Genomic DNA, 19,350 nt, shown 5'->3' on the forward strand with positions numbered 1-19,350 from the left:
TTTTCCCCCCTGCAGTTTCTTGTTTCCTTCAGCACTCCTAGTGTGAACAGGAAAGCTTGGGCATCTTGGGGAGGGGTGTATGCAAAGGAGAGAGGGCAGGAGAGGGTGAAGAGGGGACCTAGGGCCTCGAGTGTGTTCCCGCTCACAGAGCAGGGCTGTGGCCGGGACTGATGTTCATCCCATTCCAGCCAACGTTTGCTCTTGTTGGAGTTCGTGATTTCTTTCTAAGCGTATGCATGGGATTTGTTTCCTGCAGCAAATCATGGGGCTGCATTGGTCTGATCCAGGACTTTGGGGCCGCGCACACCAGGAGGATGAGGGCAGGGGTCAGTCTCCTGGGAGTCTCTCAACCCCCTAAGGACACTGGTCTCCTTGGGCCCCCCAGGGGTCTGGGCAGAAGCAGCGGTGGAAAGAAGGCACGAGGAGTGGGTCTCTTGAGAATTTGCTAGTAGGAAGGAATGGCATGAGTTAAAGGACAGGAAAGATGATGAATCACGAGGTGGCTTTGGTCTGGCTTTTATATGGGGAGGCATCCTGCGGAGAGGCCAGCCGGATCCGGATCCCGGTCTGTGGGGGACTCGCCCCAGGGATGAGCATTTTGATGTGTTAGCCGCCCTGCTGTGGAATTCCAGGGGAGGCCGCAGAGGCCTGAGTTAATAAAGTCACAATGTGGGAAGGAATCTCCGCCAAGGGGAAAGCGGTGGAAAAAGCTGTCAGCCTGCAGGGGGCGCCACGGGAGCGGACTCCCGCGGGAAGCGCTAGTCGGGAAGGCCCCTCGGGACCTGGTCTCTGGAACGGGCTGACTGTAAAATGAGACTGAGTTCCACTTAACACACGCCCCATGTTAAATCTAACCTTCTCACTTCAGCCAGAATGTATCAGATTGGCTTTTTAAGAGCCTGTAGCTTTTTAGCCTGAGGGGGGCAGATGCCGGAGGGGTCCCAGCCCCACAGCCTCTGGGCAGGTTCCAGAGCTGGACTGACTGGTCCAGGTGGGGCAGAACGTGCTCTCTTCCTGTGTTTTCTCCTTCCTTTGTTTTCCGGTGGAGGGTTCTGCTTTTGTCTCTCAGGGGTGGGGCTGCTAGATAGTATACAGGATGCCCAGTGAAATCTGAATTTCAGGTAAGCAAATGACTCAGTAGGTGTTCCCTGCAGTACCTGGGACACATTTTATTAAATGGAGAAGCTTTTAAAATTCTGATAACTGGGCCCAGGCCCCAGAGGTTCTGATTCCGTCGGTGTGGGGCGTGGCCCAGGCATCAGTGTTGTTGTTTTTTTAAAGAATTCCCCAGGTGATTATAATTTAACTGGGTGCCCCATGTGGGTTTTGGTTTTGCCAAGCCTGGCAACTGTACCAAGTAGGGATTACAGTAACTTGTGTGAAGTTTAGAGGTGTTTGGGGGTGTGGGGAGCAGATTCACATTTTACATGACTCTGGGCTATCCTTGCCTTCAATCAGAGCCCCAACAAAATTCGTTGAACCAGCAAGTGTTTAAAAAAAAAAAATTAACTTTGAATTGCCAGAGTTAGGCAAGTTATCTTAAATGCGTAGATTCTTCAAGAATTGTCAGAGGGAAATTATCCTTTATCTATAAACGCCTAATACACTTTATTTCTCACCTATTAAAAACACAAAACTGGACAACCTCCCAAAGTTCCTGGGCCTGAAACAGGGCTTCTCAACTTGGGCTGTGCATTGGAATCACCTGGGGAGATTTTTTTAAATGCTGCTGCCTGAGCCCCCAGAGATTTGGATTTAATCGGTGTGGGTGTGGCCCAGGCACCCAGCTGTTTAAAGAGCTCCCCAGGTGATGGTAACGTGCAGCCAAGGGGGTTGCTGGCCAGAGGCAGAGAAAACCTCTGTTGGGCTTGTTAACCCAGGTGCTGGATAACAGCGGGTTCTCCTGCTGGGATGTTGGTGGCTTTTCCTGTAATGATGATGTCGGATGGTGAGACGCTCACTGACCCCTCGCCCCCCCAGCATGGGAGGCCAGATGCCTTCAGGAGTGGGTGGATCCAGCTGTTCTCAGTAGCCTAGGGGTTAGCGAACCCTAGTGGGCCGGTCTCTGCCTGTTGCTCGTGGAGCCGGTGGGTGGCACATGTTGGGATGTATCAGACACAGTCCAGAGTGGGAGTAGAACGGAGTGGGGGTGGGGAAGGGGCGGGTGGGTGCTGAAAGCAGCCACGCACCTGCACAGCTGAGCCCGCGGGGATTCCCGCTTTGGGGGTTTTGCCTCTGATCTGTTTTCAGGCTGGGGGTTAAAGGTCACCCCAGCACATCCCCTGTTAGTAGCCATACCAGCATCCCCGCCCAGCCCTGGAGGCTCCAGGCGCTAATCTGCTGGATTCCTGGCCGAGCCAGGTCCTGAGGGTCAGGACGGCTCTTTTGTTCCAGCGAGGGACTTATAACGGGCAAAGGCCTTCAGGGGCCGGTGGGGCCTGGGGGACCATGAAGAAATTAAGCCCTCTTTTTGTGCCGCTGGGTATGTGCGTTTAATGCATTTAAACCTAAAAGCGAACTTTAGATGCGATGCGAGGGGAACAGGGGAAGCGTCGGGATGGCTATAGTGCCAAGGAAACGGCTGTTCGCCCGGCAGATCTACAGCGACTCTCTTTCAGGGCTGAGGTGGGTTTTAGATTAAGGAGAGGGGCCATTCGGGACTGCAGCCCTGGCACCCGCCCCGGCCTTTCCTCCTCTGGGACTAGGCCAGCTCCTCTAATGCTATGCTTCAGGCTGGCCAGAGGCCTCAGGCTAGAGGGGCCACGCCCTCCTGGGTGACTTTGCGCAAGTCCGTTCCCTCCGCTGACCTTAGGGACCTCCGGGCCCTGCCACCCCGTTCTGAGTGCGCCCATGAACGGGCAGGGAGCAGGAGAGGCCAGAGCCATGGGCCTGTTTCCCTGCCCTCCTGCCACGCCCCACCTACCTGGGAAATAGGCTGCCTTCTAGAAAGGTGTGTTTCTAGAAGCGTAGACCCTGCGAAGCCTGATGCCACATGACGTTGGTGCTCCGACCTCGTAGGCTCCTCTTTCCGCTGTGATTGTAACGGAGGGGGAGGGATGTCTGCCTGGAGCCAGCAGCAGGGGGGTGGCTGGGAGAGGCACCCTGGCGCCGGCCCTGCAGGATCTCGGTGCTGTCGTCTGGGGAGACGTGCCTTCTCCGGGCCCCTCTGCTTTGCTGTGCTGCACAGGCTGTGTTTTGTCTGCATGGTTTGGGGTCATTGTCCTTGTGCCTTCTCTCCCCTGTCACCACTGTACAGGAGTTTCCACTGCCCCCTTTTCTACATCCTCTGTTTACCCGAGCCCTGTAAAGTGTACATAGCGTCCCCCTTTGCGTCCACGTGCCTCCGCCCCGCGCCCCGCGACGCCCGCCCCCCGCACGCCCGTCCACAGGCCCCAGCTCCGCTTCCTCCGCTCGCTCAGCCGTGCAGACTTGCTGACCTGGGACAGGTGTTTCATTGTGGCCTCACTCAGCCCGTCGTCCAGCCTGCCGCTGTTTAGGTGCCTTGCACACTAGAAAAGGCTCACTGTGCAAAGCAGCTTCTCCCACAGCCCCTCCCTGAGTCGGCGTCAGTACCTGTAGCCGGCAGAACGCGCCTTCTTAAGCTGGGGCGTCGGCCTGGCCGCGATGTCGTGGGTCTGCGGCCGCTCTGTGGGCCCCTCGGAGGAGGCACCCCCAGCCCACGGGAGAAGCTCCAGCCGTGCCGCTTCCAGTGCTTGGCACTGGGCCTGGGTTCAGGGCCATCGCCATCTGGTGTCTAAACAGCTTCGGACCCCAAACAGGCAGAAGGAAGAGGCTTCTGGCTGTATCCCCTGCCTGCCACTGACAGCTGCCCAGCTCTTCCTCATCTGCCCAAGGTGCTCAGACCCGGGTGCCATTCAATCCCCGGTGAGGTCAGGACCGCCGTCGGACCAGCCGTCGGACCAGGCGTCACTGGGGACTGGCTTGCAGCCCGCTGGCTCCCTCGTCCCCGGCACTTCCCGCTTTCTTGGCTGGGGTCTCCGGGGCCCGGGTGGGATGAGCTGCATGTGAGGGCTCATCCGAGGGTTTGTCGGGTGGCTCTGACGCATCGTGGGTTCTCACCTGAGTCTTTTGCCCCAGGAGCCTCCGTCTGGAAGCAGGTTTAGCTTTGGGGCTGGAGTGAGACCTCCACCTCCAGGCCCCAGGGTGGGGAGAGGGTGGTGAGGCTCCAAGGCTGTGTCCTGGGGTCCCGAGCTGTCTGCCAAGAAGGAGCAGGCTCTCAGAGGCAGGCTCCCTCGGGAACGCTCACATACAGACCCAGGTGTAAATAAACACTTTGCTCTTCTTGCCTGACTTGACGGTGTTTCTGTGGTGGGGGAGGGAGGGTGGAGGAGGTGAGGCCTGGTCCCAGAACTCCTGGGGTCAGTATCCCATAGGAAAAGCGGGCCTCATCCAGTGTACCAGGGTGGCTGGTGCCCCTCCGGGGACAGGGGCTCACCCTGCAGACCCTCTTTTGAGCCTGTCCTCGGGACAGCACCTAGGAGAGGAGATGGGCATCCCAGAAGCCCTGATAATGGCACCATCCAGCCCTCGGGGCTGTGATGTTTGAAAACTGTGTCCTCGCTGCAGCCACGTTCCCTTTCCCAGCAAGGGCCTCCCAGGGCTCTCAACTTGTTCTGCTCACTAACGGGGTCCCCATGTCGTCTTCTGCCGTGTCCGCTCCCATGACTCCCCTGGGTCACAGGCCCAGGTCCTCCACTTGAGCGTGGTTGCAGCGTGGGTCCCGCCAAGCACTGGAGGTGCTCCAGGTTGGTGGCCCGGACCCCCAGGGTCCTGCTCTCTCCTGTCTGCCCCTGGTGGTGGTTATGGAATTCCAGGTGTCAACAGGGTTCACAGGCCCAGCGTCTCTGGAGGTGAGTCTGCCTTCCTGTTAGCCCAGGCCCTCTTAGCTCCCCACACAGGCCCAGGTGCTATAGGTCTGCCCAAGTGGGCAGACGGTGCCCCATTCATCGGATTCACACGGCCTCCTGGGCTCACAGCAAAGTCCTCTTCCAACCCTGGGCATTTTGTGATCTGGACCTTTACTCTCTCCATCCCCCTAACGCGCCTTTCCCTTCCCAACGAGGGTTGCCAGATTCTGCAAGTCAAGATACAGGATACCCAGTTAAATTCGAATTTCAGATAAATAATTTTTCAGTGTAAGTATGTCCCAAGCAGTACTAAAGTTATTCATTGTATAGCTGAAATTCAGATTTAACTGGGCGTCCTGTATTTTATCTGACAACCCCATTCCGCACTCCTTCCAGGACCCGTCTGCTGCCAGCCAGGTGTCTCCAATTCCTGAGCACTGGCCCTGCACCCCAGTTTCAAAAACGGCTTCCTTCTTAGTTTGCCACGACTGTTTTTTTGAGACTGGTCCTGCCTCTGCTACCCCAGCCATCCAGAAGCAACTGCTGGGCTTTCCAGAAGCTGTAGCCCCCTTGCACCCTGCCTTGGGGGGTGTGTGTTGAGATCTGAAGTCCTGAAAAGGTGAACTCGTTGTTTAGGAAGGAGAGAGTGCAATGGGGTCTCGGGAACCAAGGTGGGGACAGGGTGTCACTGAGAAAACCCCAGTGTTAAACTTCCAATCTGCTGGTGTTTCACAATAATTAGGCCATTTCTGAGCACCAACTCTGCGTTCATGGAAAAAGTCCTGCACTTGAAACCAGACCCCCATTCTATGACTTCCTTCTGTGTGACTGAGCAAGTTTTCTAAGTTTCGGTTGCCTCGTCCGTAAAGCGAGGGAAGTAACAGTTCCTACCCATGGAGTCAAGCCACCAGATGGGGGATCCAGTAAGTGCCTGCAGAATCAGAATCTGGATTTCGGGAGGCAAAACTCACCTTCCCCCAAAGGCTCCTTATCGAAACGTCTCCTCTATTAAATTAGTTTTCTAGGGCAGCTATAAAAATGTACCACAGGGGACTTCCCTGGCAGTCCAGTTGTTAAGACAACGAGCTCCCAATGCAGGGGCACGGGTTCAATCCCTGGTCAGGGAAAATTCCCACATGCTGCGTGGCATGGCCAAAAAAGAAAAAAAAAAGGTACCACAAATTGGGGGAGGGGGTAGGATGGTGCTTAAAACAACAGAAATTGATTCACAGTTCTGGAGGCCACAAGTCTGAGATCAAAGTGTCAGCAAGGTTAGTGCCTTCCGCAGTCTCTGAGGGAGGATCTGCGCCGCGCCTCTCCTGGCTGACGCTTGCCAGCAATCCTTGGTGCTCCTTGGCTTGTGGCTGCATCGCTCCAGCCTCTGCCTTGGTTGTCGCATGGCCATCTTCCATCTGGGTATCTCTGTGACCAAAATTTGCTCTTCTTATTAGGACACCAGACGTTGGATTAGAGCCACCCTACTTTAGTATGACCTCAACGTGATCACAACCGCCATCACCCTATTCCCAAATAAGGCTACGTTCACAAGTACAGGGCTTAGGACTTTAACATACCGTTTGGAGGGGACACGATTCAACTCAGTTTACTCTTCTGGAGAGAGGTGAGAGCAAGCCCTGCAGTGTGTGCAGGCTGGGACTCCTGCACAGTCTTGGAGACCGTTTTCTCACCCTCTTTATTACTGATGACGTTGTCCCTACACCGCTTAGAGGTCATGGTTCCTGCAAAAGTGTTCCACTGTCAGATCACACCAGCTCACCATGCCCTCAAATTTAGGCCCTTTTAGAGTAATCTGGGCCCAGGACAAAGCCTCCTGAAGGGTCAAAAATACCTGGATACAAAATCACTCAACCAACAGACTTAATCTACCGGGCACCAGCGGGGGATGGGAGCTGGGGCAAGGGCACTGAGGCCAGTGGGCATCAGGGACGGCTTCCCCGAGGAAGGGCTGTTTCAGCAGAGCCCTGAAGAATTGTAGGATCTGGGAATCACACGTGGGGGAGGCCTGTAGAGAGCACGGCCGTTTCAGGGTACGGTGGCCGGGAGGTGAGTGGAGAGGTGGGGCTGGAGAGATAGGACAGCTGAGGCCCTGCAGAACCTGCTGGGCCAAGGGTGGATCTCATCATCCATTAAGCAAACGTTTCATCAGCACCTGATAGACGCTCAGGGTAGGGTGAGGCGCTGGGTTTGTGACAGCAAAACAAACCTGCTCCCCAACCTCAGGGCACAGCAGCTTCTAGATAGGGAGGTTCTCAAACTTTGCTGTATATTTGAATCACCTGGAGGAATTTTAAACCACGTGGATGTAGGGCCCCAGCCCAGTGATTTGGATTCAGGTGGGGCTAGACGCTGGAGTTTTTTCCAAACCCCCCCCCACCCCCCCAGTGATGCCAGTGTGTGGCCAGAGCTGAGAGTCATGGGTGCCTGATCACTGCTGAAATTGTTTTAGGAGTCGGGAGATTTCAACTAGGCCTGAAGGAGGAGCTGGAGATGGCCAGGTGAGAGAGGTTGGGGAAAACACAGAGAAAGAACAACAGGTGCAAAGGCCTTAGGAGAACTAGCGGGTCAGAGGGCAGAGGGCAGAGGGCAGGGGGCAGGGCTGTGGCAACCACTGAAGGATCTTAAGCCAGCGGCGGCCTGCTCCGAGCTGAGTTTCGGAGAGCGGCAGCAGGACCAGGTAGGTTGCCGAGAGAGGAACCAAGATGAAGGCAGCATGGACTCAGGTAAGACCTGGTCGGTTTTGTTTTTTGCTGCGTGAGGCGGAGAGTTGGAATCACCAGCTTTGGGTGGTCACTTGGGCAAGGGAGCCAGGCTTCTCATGGCCTTGCTGGGCAGGTCCACCCAGCCAACCCATCTCCGGAAAATGACTAACCTACACCCAGAGGTGGAGAAAGCTATTCCTGTGGCATCTCACTTGCAGGCCCAGGATCCTCAGGGGGAGGAGGTGCAGCCCTGCTAACTGTGGCGTCCAGAGATCCGTGGTCAGCAGGGGGCCCTTGGTGAGGGGTGAATCGGGTTCGGTCAGTCCATCTGGCTGCTATCTGACCTTTGAGCCGCAGAGAAGTGGGATTTGGCAATACTCCTCCCCCTACTGCCCCTCTCCCCTCCCTAATCCCTGTGCCTAATGTGGTGTTTGGCCCCCAAGATGCAACAACTAGGTGGTTCGTGTCGCTGGCGTGTCTTTAGGGCTCACCGTGCGTGCGCCCTGCAGTGTTCTGAGTGCTTGGCGTGGGGCCGTGGGCTCTTTAGGAGCGAGAGCCCATAGGTGGGACTTGTGCGGCCTGTTTGCACTGCTGCGGGGGCAGAAGCAGAGGCCCAGGAAGGATGGTGGTTCCACCATGGGTCAGCCTGGTTGGCCAGGCTACACCTTAATGTGGGCTGAGGGGTCAGTGGTGCTCCAAGCCTGCTGGGGCAAGGTTGTGGGCTCTAGGGCCCAGGAAGCCCGGAGCCAGCTTCAAGCCAGTCCTTCTAGAACTCACCAGGTGGCTGAGTTGGGGCTGCAAGAAGTTCCCCTCATTCTCCTGCCATTCCTGGTTTGGCCCTGACTTTCTCTCCAAGCTCTGACTTTGCTACTGGGTTCTGATTTGGGCTCCGTGACACTGATGTGGCCTCTGGGTTTAACAACAACAACACCAAAATTGCTGGAGCTCCTGAAAGGCCCAAACCCAGAGGGCAAAGGCACTGAAGTTTGGGCCCACTTTCCAGATTCCATTTGGTGTCACTAAGCCCAGGGGAGCCTGTGAGACCCTCATCCCCCGCGTTCTAGCCCAACTGGCCCCCTCTGTCTCCACATGGCCTTCTCAGTTATCCAGTCCAGCAGGCGACCCCCAGACCAAAAGCTGGACTCTTCGGGTCTCCAGCAGCGTCAGGCCAGACCCTCAGTGCTTCGGCCTGCAATCGTGGTGGTGCTGGGGGGTGGGGGAGGGGATGCTGTAAACGTCAACTTCGGAGGCTGTCAAGGTAGGAAGGAGACTAGGAGAGGGTCTAGTCCAACCTGTCCCACTAGAGAGCCCTCAGATGTTTCCATTTTCTGAGGTGAAGGTGGGCACAAAGGAGCCCCACCTCACATCTCTCTGCATACCTCTACGTTTTGAGGTAGCTGGTCACACAGCAACAGGTGCATGAGATAGCAAGTCTTCAGCGGTTTCCTCCCTACCAGGCTTGTTTTCAGGAGATCCATCTTTCCCAAAAGAAATCCACCCAAACAGGACCCATCTTGGGGAATGACTTGGTCCATCAGTGCTCTGATCTCAACCAAGTAGATCTCTTACTGTCCGGGAGCCCCCGTGGAGACTCCTGACTGTCCATCACGGGCAGGATCGTGTTCAGGGAAAGGAATGGTCCCAAGGGCTGTAGCTGCTTAGCACTGGTGCTCAATAAGGCTCCTGCCTTGTTTGGGGCCTTCTGAGGAGGCCTGAATTATACCCCAATAAAAATTAAAAAAAAAAAAAAAGATTTACAATGTTGTGTTCGTTTCAGGTGTACAGCGAAGTGAATCTGTTATACCTATATCTACTCTTTTTTAGCTTCTTTTCCCATATAGGCCATTACAGAGTATAGAGTAGAGTTCCCTGTGCTATACAGTAGGTCCTTACTAGTTATCTATAGATATTTTATATATAGGGGTATGTATGTGTCAATCCCAGTCCAATTTATCCCTCCCCCACTTATTTAGCCTGTGATCCACCTGTGAGCCCTCCCCGACCCTTTAAATTACAGCCACCTGTAAGTATTTTGTTACCAGGGAAGGCTCTACCAACAGATGGAGGAGTTGGGAAAAGGTAAACGACTAAACACTGAGAAGGGGAAGAAAGAACCATGTTAACCCCAAGTATGAAAAGCAGCCTTAATTTAAATGTCTACACATGTGGCCATACACTCTCCAAAAAGGTTTCAACCTGTGTTGACTTTTTTCTCCTACTAGCAGCAGCCTTAATTTAGAGCCTTCGTGCTGGCAAAGGGACTGTGAAACTTGAGGAAAGGGAAAGTGTCAGGTTGCTACCGCACGCACCTACGGAAAAAGGGTCAAGCGGCATTTCACACCCCTGCTCACTTCAGCAGTGAATAATGAAGAAGGTGGTTCAATTTTTAATTAATGCAGGGCTGTGGCTAATAGCGAACAAACTCTCCCATTTTGTGGATGAGGAAATTGAGATTAAATAACCTCTGAGGGGCCACTGGGCATGGCCCCTGCCTCATTCGTCCAGCATCACAAAAGTTTCGATTACTCCATGCAAATAACCCCCAGCCCACAAACCTAGAACCAGAAAGTGTGTTAGTTGTATGTAACCTCCTATATCTAGCAACTATTATTGCTAAGTAACAAACTACCCTCACAACCCTACCATGAGAACAATTTATTAATTTCCCCATTTTGTGGGTAGGCTGGCAGCTCCTCTGCAGGGTGTGCCTGGGTTTGCTCATCTAGCTGCCCTCAGCTGAGGGGTCAGCGGGGCTGGGAGGCCTGAGGTGGCCAAGCTGACGTGTCTGGTAGGCGGTGCTGGCTTTTGGCTGCGAGATGCCTCACGACCTCTCATCCTCCAATAGCGGGACTGCCTTTCTTACACAGCGGTCTCAGGACAGGCTTCTGAGATAGCAAAGGCAGAAGCTACAAGGTCTCTTGAGACCTAAGCTTTAGAACTTATACACCATCACTTGGCCCACATTCTATTGGTCAAGGCAAGCCAGACAGGCAGCCCATACCCAAAGATGGGGAATAGATTACCTTTGGGTGGGAAAAGCAGCAAAGAATTCATGACTGCTTTTAATCTACTATATCTCTCTGTTTAAAGTTACCACCCTCCATCCTACCTGCAGAACTTCCCATCCTTCTTCTCTGCTTTATTTCTCTCGCTAGTACTTATCACCATTTGATATACTATACGTTTTGCTTATTTAAGAATAGAAGCTCCATGAGGGCAGGGATCTGTGATGCTTAGTTTACTGCTATAGCCCCAGCACTGAGAAAAGATTCTAGCACCTAGTAGGTACTCACTGAGGATTTGTTGAATGACTGGATGATCTTACCACTGCACTTACATGGAAGTAGGTATGGCCTGATTGTCAGCTAGGAGCTTCTGGAACCAGCTCTCACCTTTTGGTCAAGTTTCAAAGCATCTTTCCCAAGGCGAAAGCTCTATATTAATAATGGTACATGTGAGTTTAGGAAACGGAAGTTAGACCATGCTCTTACGGCTGCTCACTGCTGGAAGAAGGACAAAATCAGGCTCCTGAGCCAGGCCCACAGGGACCCCCACCAAGGAGCAGCCCCAGCACAGCCCAGGGTTGGCTGCGACTCTCAGCACGGGAGTCAGAGCAGAGGATTCAAGAATTACCTCTTTTTTTTTTTTTTTTTTTTTTTAGTGTTTTTTAAAGGTATTAAAAAAATAAACTTTTTTTTTTTTTCACGGAGCACAGGCTCCGGACGCGCAGGCCCAGTGGCCACGGCCCACGCCGCTCCGCGGCATGTGGGATCCTCCCGGACCGGGGCACGAACCCACGTCCCCCGCATCGGCAGGCAGACTCCCAACCACTGCGCCACGAGGGAAGCCCTAAACTTTATTTTTTAGAGCAGTTTTAGGTCCATAGCAAAACTGAGTGGAAAGCACGGTTACCATATTACCACTCCCACCCCCGACGCACAGCTTCTCCTGCTATCAACATCCTGTACCAGAGTTGTACGCCTGTTACAGTCCATGAAATGATCCACTTTTAAAGACGTGGGACGTGCTCATCTTACAATGGTGAGAAAAATGAGGACACCATGAAATATACGAACGTGAAAATATGAGTCTGACTCTCCTAACTCTATTATATACTCCATTTCATCAAATGCATCGATTTAAAAAACTTACGTGCCACTAAAAAAAATTGCCAATTGTAAAACTCCAACTATAACCAGTTGTCATATTGATTTCTAATTGTTAAAATGTGAAAAAAACAACCCATGTATCTCGGAAAAAATGAATTAGTGTGTTTTATACATACAAGAATGCAGGCATTGTGCTTCTCTCTGGTGGTAAGACTACAGGGTCCTTTGAACTCTCCTTTTTATGCTTTAAAAAGTTTCCTGTCTCCAACAAATGGTGCTGGGAAAGCTGCATATCCACATGCAAAATAATGAAGTTGGATGCTTACTTTACACCACATACAAAAATTAAGTCAAAATGGACTAAAGACCTAAACGTAAGACCTGAGTTGATATAACTCTTAGAAGAAAAAAGAGGGGGAAGGCTTCAGGACATTCGATTTGGCAATGATTGATTGCTTAAAGAGGACACCAAAAAAAAAAGCAACGAAGGCAAAAATAGACAAATGGAACTACATCAAACGGAAAACTTCTGCACAGTAAAGGAAACAACAGAGTGAAAAATCCAACTAAGGAATGGGAGAAAATATTTGCAAACCATATATACGATAAGAGGTTCACATCCAGGATACATAGAGAACTCCTAAAACTAAAACCCAAACAAACAAAAACCCAATAACCTGATTTAAAAATTAGCAAAGAACTTAAATAGACATTTCTTCAAAGAAAAACAAATGGCCAACAAGCATATGAAAATATGCTCAACATCACTGATCAGGGAAATACAAACCAAGCACAATGAAATTACACAACCTCACACCTATTAGGATGGCCACTATAAAAACAAAACAAGTATTGGCACTGATGTGGAGAAATCTGAACCCTTGTGCACAGACGGTGGGATTGTAAAATGGTGTAGCCACTATGGAAAACTGTTGGGAGGTACCTCAAAAAATTAAAAATGGAATTACCATGTGATCCAGTATTCCCACTTCTGTGTATATATCCAAAAGAACTGAATACAGGATCATGAGATATTTGCACCCCCATGTTCATTGCAACATGATTCACAACAGCCAAGAGGTGGAAGTAAACTCAATGTCCAATGACAGATAAATGGATAAAGAAACATACAATGGAATACTGAGCCTTAAGAAAGGAAATCATGTCATATGTCGATGAACACGGATGAACCTTGACCTTATGCTCACTGAAATAAGGCAGTCACAAAAAGAAAGACACTTATATGAGGTACCCTGAGTAGTCAAATTCTTACAAACAGCAGAACGGTGGTAGCCAGGGGCTGGGGGAGGAGGGAAAGGGGAGTTGCTGCTCAGTGGGTACAGAGTTTCCCTTTTGCAAGATGAAAAAGTTGCAGAGATTGTTACACAGCCATGGGCCTGTAGTTAACACTATTGTACATTTCAAAATGGTTGACAGTGATTTTTATAGCTTTCCTGACTTCCCCCAAATCTCCACCAATTATACTTTTAAAAAATTTCTACAAATAAGCAAGGATGACTTGGGCAGTGGAGGTGGCACGGTCGGCAATGGAGGGATTGGTCTGGTTTGTGTCCCCACCCTTGACGCCTGTGTACACGAGGGCTGGGGCCTGAGGGAGGCTGGCAGTTGGCCACTCCCTGCCCTGGGACTGGGACTCCCCTTCCCCACCCATCCCCACTCACCTCTCCTGGAACAGACGCTATGGCCACAGGCCAAACAAGGACAGAGGGACCTAGTTTCGTTTCCGTTTTAAAAAAAATGTTTTTTTAAATTTATTTTGGCCCCCTCTCGCGGCCATGTGGGATCTTACGTCCCCGACCAGGGATTGAACCCGTGCCTAACTGCAGTGGAAGTGTGGAGTCCTAACCTCTGGACGGCCAGGGAATTCCCTTCCTTTCTTTTTAATTTAAAGAAAATACAAAACCTACAGTATCGGGCTTCCCTGGTGGCGCAGTGGTTGAGTCCCCCTACCAGTGCAGGGGACACTGGTTCGTGCCCCGGTCTGGGAAGATCACACATGCCACGGAGCGGCTGGGCCCGTGAGCCATGGCCGCTGAGCCTGCGCGTCCGGAGCTTGTGCTCCACAACGGGAGAGGCCACAGCAGTGAGAGGCCCGCGTACCGCAAAAAAAAAAAAAACCTACAGTATCGTAATAAACACTCGTATCCCCAACTTCTCAGCTTTCTGCCTCTTTCACAGAATAGAAACAAAACATTACCAGTAAACTCCCCTTTGGTCCCTATCTCCAGTCTCCCCCTCTCTATTTTTCTAATGTTTTTACTTTTATCTACTTTGTGTGTCTTTCCCTTTGCTTTAGTAAATGGCACGTATTGTTCTACATCTTAAAATCACATGTGCTTTTGTGCTCCTTCTATGCTGATAATCATTCCTTTGAATCTAGATCATTCCTTCAAAGAGTGTCCTACTGTTCCGTGGTATGGCCAGACTAACAGACTCCTCCATTCAGGTCGCCTCCAGCTGGTCACTCTAGCACTGTCCCCAGAACATCCCTGGGGGCATCTCTTGTGCGCCCACACCTGACCCTCCTGGGCAAGGCCACAAACATGTTTACTCGGAGTCTCCAGGCCCGAGGCCCGTGCCAGAGGCTGAAGGGCAAGAGGGTAGCGAGAGCAACCGAGGAAGGTTTTGCTTACACAGACGGCCGCCCCTGAGGGATCAGCCAGGCGCGCTCACTTCCCTTCGCCGCTGCAGCGTGGCGCCCATCTCTCCCGGCTCCCTGCATCTTTCTCCAAGGGCCAGTCCCGTTCCTGCCTGCACCGCCCTTCTTGCCCCCTCGGTTCCCCGTGGACTCGGCCCGCGCTCCAGCACGCCGCCCCAGTATCCTGCCGACCGGATGGAAATGACCCGGCCAAGGTCACACGGCGGCGCCCGAGCCGGCGGAGACGCCAGCGCGGACGCTGTGCCCTGGCTCGCTCGCCGCCGCCGTCTCCGCTTCGGCTCCGTCACAGGCGTCGGTCGTGGTTTCTCCCCACCTGGGTTCTCCGCCCGCCGCCGCTCCTTTCGAATGCCCCTCGGGCCTCTCCGCAGGCGCCGTGCCCCTGGGGGCGCTAGAGGTGGGGCGGGCCCGGGCCGGGCCGGCGGGTGCCGCGAGTTCGGATCCCGCCGCCGGTAGGACGCGGGCGCCTGGCCTTGACGCTGAGAGGGCCGCAGCAGCTCCGAGAGCTAGGTCCCGGACGGCGGGTGTGGAGGGCAGGGCGGCTGGGCCGGGGGCGGGGCCGGAGGCGAGGCGCCGCCCCTCCCGCGCCTGCGCCGCCTCCCCTCCACTGAGAGCTTCCACCGCTCCCTCGGCTGTCAGGCGCGGTGGCCAAGTGGTAAGGCGTCGGTCTCGTAAACCGAAGATCGCGGGTTCGAACCCCGTCCGTGCCTGGTTCTTGAAATTGGGGTCGATAGTGGGGGCTTCGGTGTTCCCATGTGTATCGCCTCTTTCCTCTGCGACGTGGTGTTTTTTTACTTTTCACATTGTGTTCAGGCGTCCTCCGGTCCCACCCTTCCCCGTCCACCCGCATTCCTCGGCGCCGCGGTCACCAACGCAGGCCGAGCCAGGGCACCAGGGCTCGCGGGCACCAGCTATGTCGCGTTTCGCTGGCCGCCCTGCGTCTCCTCTCCCCGAACCTCCATTCACCCAGCCGCACTGGGCAGGGCGGGGCTGGCCTGGGATCCTTGTGTTACCTGTGGGGACACTAAGGCCCGCGCTAGGCATTGGTGTCGCCAGCGGCGGGTAAGGCGGAGGTAGAGGTCCGGTCTCACTGGTTTTGCGCGTCTCGAGGGTGGGAGAAATTTCCAGAACGGGCGTTGGAGTTTCTGGAGCAGTGGTTTCTGGGTTTTGCCTGAAAGGTGAGTTCTCCACGTGGTGCTCGCTGTCTGCCTTCTTGTCTAGGAAGCCAACCACATCGTTCAGCTGGCGGGTGCCTTTTCCTTTCCCAGACCTTGTGAACTGACCCTTTACGTCTGGCCCCTAGCCAGTTATGATACTCCCCAAGTCATTTCTAGGATAAATAGACCAATTTAATATGACGTGATGTTTAGTGCCTCTCATTCCTGATATGCTCTGGTCTATCTGTCCCCTTCTTCGATTGTGACACTCAGGACTGAAGTGACACGTACGACTCCAGGTGTAGTCTCATTAATGTTACTTCACCTCCCTCATTCTATATCTCATACTTCTGTTAACGTGACCCCAAAACACACCTTTCTGCAGGTCCCGCTGCCCAGGTGACCACATGGAGCTTCAGGTGGATTGAATGTCAGCAGAGTCTCTTTGGGGCAGGATCATAGAAGACAGGATATTAATCTTTTTCCCTAAGATTCCAATAAATGGAAGAGATACACTTAGCTTTTGAAGGGAATGCTGAGCTAGGGTACCAGCGTCATCGTGGAATTGTTCCTAAATGCAAATCGATTTCCCAGACATTCAGATTCCAGACATTCAGGGATAGGAAGGGGAAAGGTCCTGAACTACTGGGTATGGCCTTGAATCCTGTCCCTTAGTTTGGATTTCTGATGAGAAGGAACTCGGAGGCTGGACACTGGGTTTCCTGCAGCTGCTGGAGCAGAGAATTCCACCCCAACAGAGGGGGGTGGATGAGCCAAGCCAAAGTCAATAAAAGAGGGTCAAGGTATAGAAGAGCTCAACATACAGATGTTGGGGGAAACATGGGCCCCCAGAGACAGGGGTCAAGTATGGATCCCAAGTCAAGGTTGGTGAGAGATGGAAGTGCAGGTGTGTCAGATACAAGCACCAGGGTGAGCGTAGGAGCCGAGAGGCCTAGCAAGTTACCTTGTAGGTAACTTGTAGTTACCTTGTAGTTACATTGTAGGCCCACAGGTATCTATACTTACCTCTGTGAGACTGGAGGTAGGTCATTGGCTTGAAGGCGGAGGGCAGAAGCAGAAGGAGACACCTGTGTTGAGTTTATTGCATGACCCTTGTTAAATCACATACCCCGGATTTCAACTTCCTTAGTTGCAAAATTAGAGAGTTGAAAGAGATGTTTCCTAAATGCCTGTGGCTTGAAATTCAAAGTTTCTACCTCAGAGCTTGGCCCTTGGAGAAGCGGTGTGTGTGGGGGGGGCTGCCTCGAGCTAGCGCCACGCCCAGTCTCTCTTGGGGCTGCCAAAGTAGTGAATCATAGCATCCCCTTTCACAGTGGGACTTGGTCGTGGCACCCTCACGGTGAGACTATATGGCCCTGGCTCCCCCATCCAGAGTTACAGCCAGTCCTCCCTGATGGGCAGGACCAGAGCTACGAAGCCCCTCCCCCTGTCAGTTTCCCCTTGCTCGGACCTCCCCACAGTGGCTCCCCCCAGAGTCTAGGACAAAGACAGGGCCTCTGGGACTGCAGTTGGAGAGCCACGTATGCAGGCACAGTCATTTGTGGGCAGCTAAAAACCTCCAGGATATTTTTAAAAAGACAAACTACTTTAGGTCAGGCCGCTTCTTTCCTGCGAGCAAATATTATTTGACTTAAAAGCAGAATTTGGCAAGTGTATATATTTTGCCTTGTGCCGTCAGTTTTAATCCAATATTCCAGCCTGGAGATGTCTATTTTTAAATCTTTTATTGTGCAATAAAACACAATTTCAGAAACCACGCACATTAAGTGAATGTCTTAATGAGTTATAAGTAGAACACCACCCAGGTCAGAGAACTTTGCCAGACACCCAGAAACCTCTTTCATGTGCCCCCCCCCTTGCAATCACAATCCCCTACAGCCAGAGGCAACCGTACCCCTTACTTTTATAGTAATCAATCACTTCCTTGCATTTTAACTTATCACCTTGTACATCTTTATACCCTACAGTTTAACTTTGCCCATTTTAAAAACTGATGTGTCTTTTAAGCTTTTTTTTTTTCCAATCACTAGGATTCTCTTCCTTCCCTTTTATTTTCTTGCAGTGTGTCTGTCTGTTGAGGAACCTGGCCCATTTGACCTGGAGAGTTTCCCATAGTCTAGACTTTGCTGGCTGCAGACTCACAGTGCAGTTCCATTTCTTCTGTCCTCGGTATTCCCTGCAAATTAGCAGCTAGATCCACACACTGGATCAGAGTCAGATTCCATCCCTTTGGTGAGACTCACGTGTCACCTTCTCTGAGAAACCTCTGATTCCCCCAGGTAATGAGTCACAGCTTACTGTCTGGGACCCCTCTGTGTGTTTCACACCATAGCTGGGAGGCCCCTCAGGACTGGGACAGTGTCTTGCTTGTGTCCGTGTTTCCAGCATCTGGTACAGAGGCAGAGCCCTCTTACAAGACAGGACCCTGCTTAAAGGGTTGTGGAGGTCTTCCCAGAGGAGGTGATGTCATACCTGGGCTCTGGAGGATGAACAAGAATTTGCCAGAGCACCACAAACAATCTTGGCTGCTTCTGCCCTCATTCAATCACCGTTGACACTCAAATATCATGATCTAGGTTGCAACTAAGCAGGCAGGGGTGCTTTTCTCCTCCCTAAGCCCCACCCCCACCCCCAGCGGCCAACCCCTCTGACCTTGCACAGAAAATGAAATTTCAAATTAAGAAACAAATACTGTCTGTCCATGCTTTTATAAGCAAACACTAAAGGTCCAACCCTATACTTTGCGACAAAAGTTGCCAGTTTGGAATCATGGTCTGATAGGAATGAAAGCAACCACCCAACCCTCTCATTGTACAGCCACAGAGACGGCAAAGAGAAGGGAAATGATTTGTTCAAGATCATCCAGGAAGCACTACCTTTATGACATAGGTTAAGCTCCTCTGCAGGATGAGCACAAATCTGCTTGGGAAAGTCATCTTTGATTATAACCTGACATGTACCCAGGAGATGGCCCATCTCTTTGCCAACCCATGGGGCAAGCAGGTACTTGTCTTGTCTAATATTCACCCCTGATCAATAGAAAAAGCACATAGTGAACAAAATCACTAGGCTTGACCCCAGTACTCAGGCTGTGGAGACAAGGGAGGGACACAGAAACTCCCTATCACCAGTTGGAATCCCCAGGAGACAGACTCCTAGATCTTCTGAACCAAGGGCTCTCCCATCTTCCAGGCACTCACCCTGCCCAGAGAAAGCCTTTCTGAGAACCCCAAGTGAGAGGGCTGGCACTCTGAGCCAGCAGGGCTCCATTGTGTCCTCACTTTCCAGGATTTTCCCACCACCTTCTCAGCCTTACTCCCTGGGTCACGTTCAGAGTGACCACCTGCCTCCTCCCCACCCCCCATCAGGCAGGAAAACTGCATCCAGCTCAAAGCACTGCCTTGGCCTTGCGGAAATAGCATTACACGTGGAAAGAATCGACTCCTTTCGGGGGACTTTACCCCCCTGCTGCTTCTTGCAGGCAAAGGTTGTGTCCTGTCTTCTCAAAAGAGGAGAAGCTGGGAGAAATCACAGAGAAAATCCCATCCCAGTTTTGCCAATGACAAACGGAGGCCCCAGGCAGAGAACTTAGCAGAGTTTGCATAGGAGTGAGGAGGTGAAATGGGCTCGGATGTTGACAGAATCGATGATCCCAGTAGTGGCTTTTCTGCTGTAAAGATTTCATGCCAAAACCTGTCTTTCCCCTGAGCTCTGGGGCTCTCCTTCTGTCCAAGCCATCTGGGCCGAGAGAAACAAAAGCCATGTACATTTGCCACCTGAGAAAAATCTGCTGAGAAA

General features: G+C 52.4%; 1 non-coding gene across 1 annotated transcript; it reads left to right on the plus strand.

Moving 5' to 3' along the window:
- Positions 1-15,012: 15,012 nt before the first annotated feature.
- Positions 15,013-15,084, plus strand: TRNAT-CGU (transfer RNA threonine (anticodon CGU)). Its single transcript has one exon. It is a non-coding gene; the product is annotated as a tRNA-Thr (tRNA).
- The last annotated feature ends 4,266 nt before the right edge of the window (positions 15,085-19,350 follow it).

The sequence above is a fragment of the Delphinapterus leucas genome, chromosome 19, assembly GCF_059928025.1.
Source record: "Delphinapterus leucas isolate spDelLeu-1000000601 "Yukka" chromosome 19, BTC_Dleu_Yukka2, whole genome shotgun sequence".
Taxonomy (NCBI): Eukaryota; Metazoa; Chordata; class Mammalia; order Artiodactyla; family Monodontidae; genus Delphinapterus; species Delphinapterus leucas.